Source organism: Acinonyx jubatus, chromosome E2, assembly GCF_027475565.1.
Source record: "Acinonyx jubatus isolate Ajub_Pintada_27869175 chromosome E2, VMU_Ajub_asm_v1.0, whole genome shotgun sequence".
Classification (NCBI taxonomy): domain Eukaryota; kingdom Metazoa; phylum Chordata; class Mammalia; order Carnivora; family Felidae; genus Acinonyx; species Acinonyx jubatus.
Genome location: NC_069396.1, coordinates 51,332,203 through 51,340,444, shown reverse-complemented (window position 1 = coordinate 51,340,444; position 8,242 = coordinate 51,332,203).

Here is an 8,242-nt window from a genome sequence, read left to right as displayed (position 1 = left end):
GGCCCGGATTCAAGGGAGGAGAAGCAGATTCCACCCCTTACAGGGCTGGGAAGCGGGGCTGCGAACTCACAGCACAAGCGATGGGGAGGAATGAAGAATTATGGCCGCTTTTGCATCCCTCTCCCACACTGTGGCTCACAGATGACTTTTCTTCGTCTGTCCCATAGGAGATAAATGCAGTTACCCAGAGCGGTCCTTGGAAACATGTATGTGTGGCCAACAGACCAGACTCCAGCCCAACGTGCCTGGGTTCAAATCCCGGCTCTGCCCCTTACCAGCCCCATGATACTCACTTGGAACACGCAGACCTGAGCTTGGAAACATGAGGCCCTCAGAGGCCATCTTAAACCACCACTCACTCAATACTCATCTTTTTTTTTTCTTAAGTTTATTTTTTTTTTAATTTTTAAAAATATTTTTATTGAGTTTTGAGAGACAGAGAGACAGAGTGAGAGCAGGGGAGGGGCAGAGAGAGAGAGACACAGAGTCTGAAGCAGGCTCCAGGCTCCGAGCTGTCAGCACAGAGCCTGACGCGGGGCTTGAACTCATGGTCCGTGAGATCATGACCTGAGCAGAAGTTGGACACTTAACTGACTAAGCCACTCAGGCGCCCCCTTATTTATTTATTTTGAGAGAGACAGAGTGTGCGTGTGTGTGTGTGTGCACGCGCGCACTCACGTGTGTGAGCAGGGGTGGGACAGAGAGAGACAGAGGGAGACAGAGAATCCCAGGCAGGCTCCCCGCTGTCAGCGCAGAGCCCCATGCAGGGCTCGAACTCACCAACCGGGAGATCATGACCTGAGCGGAAACCAAGAGTCAGACGCTTCACCAACTGAGCTACCCAGGCGCCCCATCAATACTCATCTTCTACGATGCAGCAGCCTCTGGACCCTCGCGATGCAAGCAGGGAAACTGAGGCCCAGGGCCCCCAAGCCTGTTCTGTCTCAGGCCGTGTTAGGCTTTGACCCACAGAGGCCTTGAGCCCCGACCAGGTGCTCAAGGGATCAAATATCCCTCATGGGAATCTCAGCTGCCGTCAACTCCAGGATCTGACGATCCCGCTGATCTGTTCCCAAGACGCCATGGGGCTCAGTTGCAAATTGTAAGTTGCTTGGGTTTGGACCCTTGTTTGTGGAAAATAGCTCAGTGCCCCTTCCGGGCCTCTGTCCTGGCTCCTCCCTTTGCCCCGGATCCCCTTCTCCACCTTCTCCACCTTCTCAGGCTGAGTCACCTGGGCAAAGATGCAGGAGAGGCCAAACCAAAGCACCCCCCTCCTGATTGCAGCCCCATCACTGCCCCATTTTGTTTCCTCCTACTGTCCCCTCCCTGGAATTCTCCCCATCACTCGCCCGTTCACCTGGTGCCACCTCACAGCGAGTGCCCGGGGAACAGGTGGGGAGAACCAGCAGTGCCTTGGAGACTCAGCTGCCTCCACCCTCATGGACTCAGGCCACCGTGGTCTCCTGGGTGCACGGCCCTGCTCTCCGGGCCCATCAGCAGGCCCATCAGCGGGACCGCCGTCTTCAGGGGCTGGTGTCCTGGGGTGGGAGACCCCCAAAGGGTTGAGCAAGTGAGCACATGACAGGAGGTTGGAAACAGTAGAGCAGGGTGGGGGTGGGGAGTTACCTGCTGCGAACCGGGTGCCAGGCTCTGTTCTAGAAGCTTCATGCCTGCCAACCTGGCAGACCCTCACCGTGAAGGAAGTGCAATCACTTCCCCCATTTCCCAGATGAGGAAAGTGAGGCCCAGAGAGGTGAGGTCACACGGCAGGGGACTGTGGATCTCCGTTCCAACCGGAGGCCTAGAAGCTCTGAAGCCTGTGCTCTACCTACGCCCCCACCGCCTCTCATTTTGAAAAATCTCAGGGGGCACCTGGGTGGCTCAGTGGGTCGAACGTCCCGCTCTTGATTTCCGCTCGGGTCACGGTCTCAGGGTTCAGGGGTTTGAGCCCCATGACGTCAAGCGCTGACTATGTATGGCCCGCTTGGGGTTTTCTCTCTCTGCCTCACTCTCTCTGCTCCTTCCCTGCTTGCGTTCTTTCTCTCTCTCTCAAAATAAATAAACTTAAAATATATATGTGTGTGTATACACACACACACACACACATACATATATAATTCTAAGATTCTATGATTTTTAAAGGGGCTAATATGAACTATACTCTTTGTTAGATATTATTTGGGCCATTAAGATGAGTGTTTATCCTCCCCAAACTCCCCGGGACTGAAGTGGGACGGGTGAGGGACAGAGAGCAGGAAGGACTTCCCGGCCCTCCTTTGAGGGCAGTGGGGGGAGGCGGCGGGGCCGGGCCAAGGCCTGAGGTCGGCTGCAAGGGGGAGGCCTTCGGGGGGCGATGGGGGAACTGGGGACGCAGGCGGGTGGGGGGAGGGGCAGCCCTCCTCCCCCTCCTCCACCTGCTGGGCGACTGGAAATGCCTCTCGCTGAATCCTCTCTAATTAAACCAATTGGATGTGCCACCGGGGACGAGGGAAACTGGGCGGGAGGTTAATTGTAACTAAAAATACCTCCCCCGTTTCCTGGGGCGAGGAGGCAGCGACCGCCGGGGCGGGGGGGGGGGGGGGGGGGGGTTGGGGCCGGGCGGTCGTCAGGAGTGGGACGGGCCCGGGAGGTGGGGACCCCGCGTGCCGCCGGGTGGCGGGGCTCGGGCGCGTGCGGCTGGGGGAGGGCGGTCGGCACGGCGCGCGTCCGCGGCTGAGCCTGTCACCGCGCGGCGCGCGCGTGTCCCTGAGGAACGGCTGGGTCCCTGGCTGTGTCTGTCACGCTGGGCCTCGGTAGCCGTCGCGCGATCGGGATTACGAGACGCTGGGCGTCGCTACCCGAGTCTCGGCGGGATTGTGTGGCAAAGCGGGTCTTCTTTACAACCGGGGGCCGCTTCGTAGGAGTCCGTGGCGGTGTCTCCGTGTGTGTGGCTTTGTAGCGTCTTGTGAGCTGTGTGTCCGGGACAGCAGGACTCTGGGTCATCCCGCTCGGGTCCCCGTGAATGTGGGGCAGGCAGTGAGCCTGGGCTCCCTCCAGAGGGCGCCGGGGAGCCACGGAAAGCTGTTTGTTTGCAACCGCTTTATTGGAATAAAATTCAGTGCCATAAAACCCTTCCATTTAAAGCGTGCGGTTCGATGGCTTTCCTAAATTCACAGAGTTGTGCAGCCATCACTGTAATCAACTGGGCAACATTTGCATTAATCCCCAAAAGAAACTTTCTACCCCTTACCAGCCGCACCCCTCCGCCCTAACTCCCAAGCCACTTTCGGCTCGATGGGTTTGTCGGTTCCGGGCATTTCAGAGAAATGAAATCATACAGTATATGGTCTTTTGTGTCTGGCTTCTTTCGTTCGAAATCGTGTTTTCGGGCTCATCTATGTTGTAGCGTGAGTCAGTGCTTTGTTCCTTTTTATGGCTGAATATTATTCCATTGTCTTGGAAGGATTTTTTTTTTAAATTGAAATGAGGTTATTAACCTATTTTTTAAGTTTATTTATTTTGAGAGAGAGAGAGAGAAACAGAGCACATGAGTGGGCAGAGGGGGAGAGGGAGGGAGAAAGAATCCCAAGCAGGCTCCACACTGTCAACACGGAGGCCGATGTGGGACTCGAGCCCACAAACCATGAGATCATGACCTGAGCTGAAGTCAAGAGCCTGGCGCTTAACTGACTGAGCCACCCAGGCGCCCCTGTCTTGGAAGGATTTTGAGCACAGAAAGGACAGAATCGGGTTTGTGCTTTGCCTGGGCTGCCACGCAGAGGGTGGATTATGGGGGGTGGGGGGTGATAAGAGTTGGGTCGAGTCCCCCGGAAAAGATACAGTGAAGTCTTAATTCCAGGACCTGTGAATGTGACCGTATTTGGAAACAGGGTCTTGGCAGATATGACCCAGTTAAGAAGTCATAGGGTGGGAGAAAATGAAAAGGCTTGACTTGGGGGAAATATTGTGACAAATATATATGTGACATATATAAAGGACTATATATATCAACCATATATTAAAACAAATTTTTTATTAAGTAAACCACCCCATGTGGGGCTCGAACTCACAACCCCCAGATCAAAAGCCACACGCTCTACCAACTGAGGCAGCCAGGCACCCCTATAAACTATATACATAATATAAATAACTTTCAAGTCAAGAAGATGATTCCTTTTTAAGAGTCCATATACCGGGAGCTCCTGGGTGGCTCAGTCAGTTAAGCATCAGACTCTCGGTTTCGGCTCAGGTCTTGATCTCACGGTTCATGGGTTCGAGCCCCGCACTGGGCTCTGCGCTGGCAGTGGAGAGCCTGCTTGGAATTCTCTGTCTCCCTCTCTCTATGTCCCTCCCCTGCTTGAGCTCTCTCTCGCTCTCTCAAAATACATAAATATACATTTTTTTTAAATTTTTTTTTCAACGTTTATTTATTTTGGGGACAGAGAGAGACAGAGCATGCACGGGGGAGGGGCAGAGAGAGAGAGAGACACAGAATCGGAAACAGGCTCCAGGCTCCGAGCCATCAGCCCAGAGCCCGACGCGGGGCTCGAACTCACGGACCGCGAGATCGTGACCTGGCTGAAGTCGGACGCTTAACCGACTGTGCCACCCAGGCGCCCCAATATACATTTTTTAAAAAGAGTCAAAATACTGAATATACATTACAAAAAGTAGACCAACAAACGGCTCCTAAGCCCGCGAAAAGATACTCAACATCGTCAGCCATCATGGAACTGTAATCACAATCGCAATAAATATTGCAATAGTTACCATTAGCCTGGCTGATGAAAGCTCTCATACATGGCCGGGAGGCGCACAGGTTGGCAAGACAGCTTTGGAAGACAACTACAAAGAACCTACTAAAACGGGACCCACGTGCGTCCCGGGACCCAGTGACTCCACTCCTGGGCGCGTACTGCACAGAACTGCACACGTGTGTTCACCAAAAGCCACACGGACCGTGTGGTCGTAGCAGCATTAGCTGTAACTGGACCCCGGCCAACTGGCCATCAACAAAAGAATAAATTAAACAAAGCGTGATGAATTCATACAACAGAATGAATACACCACAGCCCCACACAACATAATGTCAGCCAAAGAAGCCAGACACAGGAGGGTCCATTGTTATGAGGTTCTAGAACGGGCAACACTAGGTGATGATGTTAGAGGTCAGAGCGCTGGTCACCCCAGGGGCCTGCGCTGGGGCGGGGAGTGCAAGCCAGCTGCCGGCGGGGGGGGGGGGGGGCGGGGGGGAGGGGGCTGCTGGTCACAGTCTGGTTCTCTGGATGGTGACACAGACATGTTTCGCTTCCTGGGGAATTTCACCAAGCTGTTCACTTACGACTTGAGCACTTTTCTGTATGTTATGCTTCAAGGAAAGTTTTAAAAGGTCATTGAGTGCACACCCACCTTGCATTTTGAAAGATGCTGCAAGATCAAGGTTGTATGAATTCCCCTCAAGGCAGCTGCAAGTTCCTGTTTGCGCACATCCTAGCCAGCAGTGAGCATCGTCGATCTTTTTAATCTGGGCCAATCTGGTGGGTGCAAAGCGGTGTCTCCGTGAGCTTTATTTCCTGCGGTTTTGAGAATGTCCAAGCCACAGCCCCCCCCCCCCCGGAGTTTTTGTGCGCATTTTGGAACAGACCTAACGCCCCAGATTAACGGGTGATAAGAACTTCTGTTCAAGGCCATCAAATTCACCCTTAAGGGGCTGTGACCCCTGGCTCTTCAATTCAGACAAATGCCCTGGTGGCCATATCTGGGCATTAACAGTCTTTTCCCTTCTTCCAGCAGGTTCCCTCAGACTCACCCCGTAGAACGGTTTTATTGGGTCAGAGCCCAGGGGATGCTTAAGTCTTTTTGGCAGACATTGGGTGGCTTCCATTTTTAGCAACGCACCCCCCCCCCACTACACACACACACACACACACACACACACACACACATAAAAAGAACTCTGTTTCTTGCCAATAGGACATTAATTTTATGTTTTAATATGAAACAAGGAGGAAAAGCAGGAACAATCCTGACAAGCTGTAATGTTCTGGGGACATTTGGCTGTCCAGTGGGTGGGAAAAGCTCTGATGTTAGTTTCTCTCATAAACCATTTATCTTCCTATTTTAATACCTTGCGTCAGGGAAGGTATTCTCAGGGGCCATAACAGAAGAGAGCTTTGACCACCAAAAACTGAAAAAAAGTTCAGTAAAGTCACCATAGATAAAGCCAAAAGACAAGCAGCAGACTGAGAGAAATGTTTGTAACGTCAATAATGCTTAAGACCCAGCATATATAAAGAGCTACAACAAACCAATAACAAAATGACAAAGAGTTTAGGGTTTGAACCAGCACAGAAGAGAAAATACAAATGGCTCAGATGCTTGGGCTCACTGGCAATCGGGGGAATAAAAATAATGTAAGCCAGTACAGCATGTATGGAAGGACAGGTAGGACAATCTATCAAATGACCTATAAAAACGTACTTTCTGGGGCGCCTGGGTGGCTCAGTCGGTTGAGCGGCCGACTTCAGCCAGGTCACGATCTCGCGGTCCGTGAGTTCGAGCCCCGCGTCGGGCTCTGGGCTGATGGCTCAGAACCTGGAGCCTGTTTCCGATTCTGTGTCTCCCTCTCTCTGACCCTCCCCCGTTCATGCTCAGTCTCTCTCTGTCTCAAAAATAAATAAATGTTAAAAAAAAAAATTAAAAACGTACTTTCTGGGGGAACCTGGGTGGCTCAGTCAACTGAACACCTGACTCTTGATTTCAGCTCAGGACATGATCCCAGGGTCGTGGGATCGAGTCCCGCATTGGGCTCTGTGCTAAGTACGGAGTCTGCTTAAGATTCTCTCTCTCTGTCTCTCCCTCTGCCCCTCCCTCCCGCTTATACTCTAAAATAAAAATAAAAATAAATCATTTAAAAACTGTACCTTCTCTTGGACCAGTGATTCTACCTCTAGGAATGTATCCTACAGATGCACATGTATCTGGAAATGACACACATACAAGAATATTCATGACAGCTTTTTTATAGGAGCAAAAGATTGAGAACAGCTTAAATGTCTCTCCATATAGGCCTGGCTAGATAAATGTTTGGCACATCCATGTAACGGGCCAGTAGACAGCCAGGCAAAACAAGTCAGCCGGCTCTGTATCAACACAAAACCATCTCCTAAAACAGTGCCTGGCACATAGTAGGGACCATTGAGCGTTTGCTACTCTGGCACAATGCATGCACTTTCTCTGGAAAGATGACAGAAATGGACAGAAATGTAGATGGGTACAAAGGAGTGGAACCTTGCAGTCTGGGCCAGAGACCCCTCGCAGATGCTCTTTCCCTTCTGACCCCTGATCGCACTCCTGGGAACGTGCCCTAAGCAAAGGCCGGAAGTCTGGGGGGAGGCCCGATGCCGAGGCAGGTCGGCCCGAGTGCTGTGCAGAATGGACGGAAATGCGGTAATGGACGTGGGCAGGCCCGGCCGCTCCGGGAGGAAGCCTCCGCGGCCGCTACCCGAGGGGTCGGGCGCACGAGTAACGACCGGGACGTGTTTACGTCAGACGCTTTGTGCAAAGACGCGAACGGGATCTGCCGCCGTCCCCGCCCCAGCGCCCGGTCCCGCGGGCGCGGGGACTCCGGGGGGTGCTCTCTCCTTGCTACTCCCTTTTTCCAGCCTCCCCGAATCTTCTATCGTGGAGAAAGCCTTTTTAAAAATAGGAATTCATGAGGCCCCAGAGCGGTTTCCTCGATTGATTAAGCGTCCACTCTGGATCTTGGCTCCGGTTTTGATCCTAGGGTTGGGAGTTCAGGCCCTGCCCTGGGCTCCGCCCTGGATATGAAGCCTACTTAAAAGCAAAAGCAAAAAAGGAATTCAGATGCGGACAAAGAATCCTCCATATGTAGGAAGCTGTGTGCTGTTGGCTCTGCTTGATTAAGAAGGGACGCAGAAATCATCCAGGTTTTTACAAGCAGTGTGTCTACACTTGGGAGGTTTCACCGCCATCTTTAAAGAGGCAGCTTTTGGACAAATTTTTAATGAGCTGGGGAAATACTGATGATCCGTCTCAGAACTGTCAAATGGGCCAAGGGCACAGTAGCACCTCGACCAGTTTGAAAACGTCTGGAGACACATGCACAGAGAAAGGCGCGTGGAGATTGTGCCCCTGAAGGTGAACCACGGTGGATTCTTCCCTCCTTCCCTACATCGCTTTTCTGTACCTTCTCCGGGTCCTCCCGGGCTCCTCACTGCAGGGGACACCGGGTGGGCCCGAC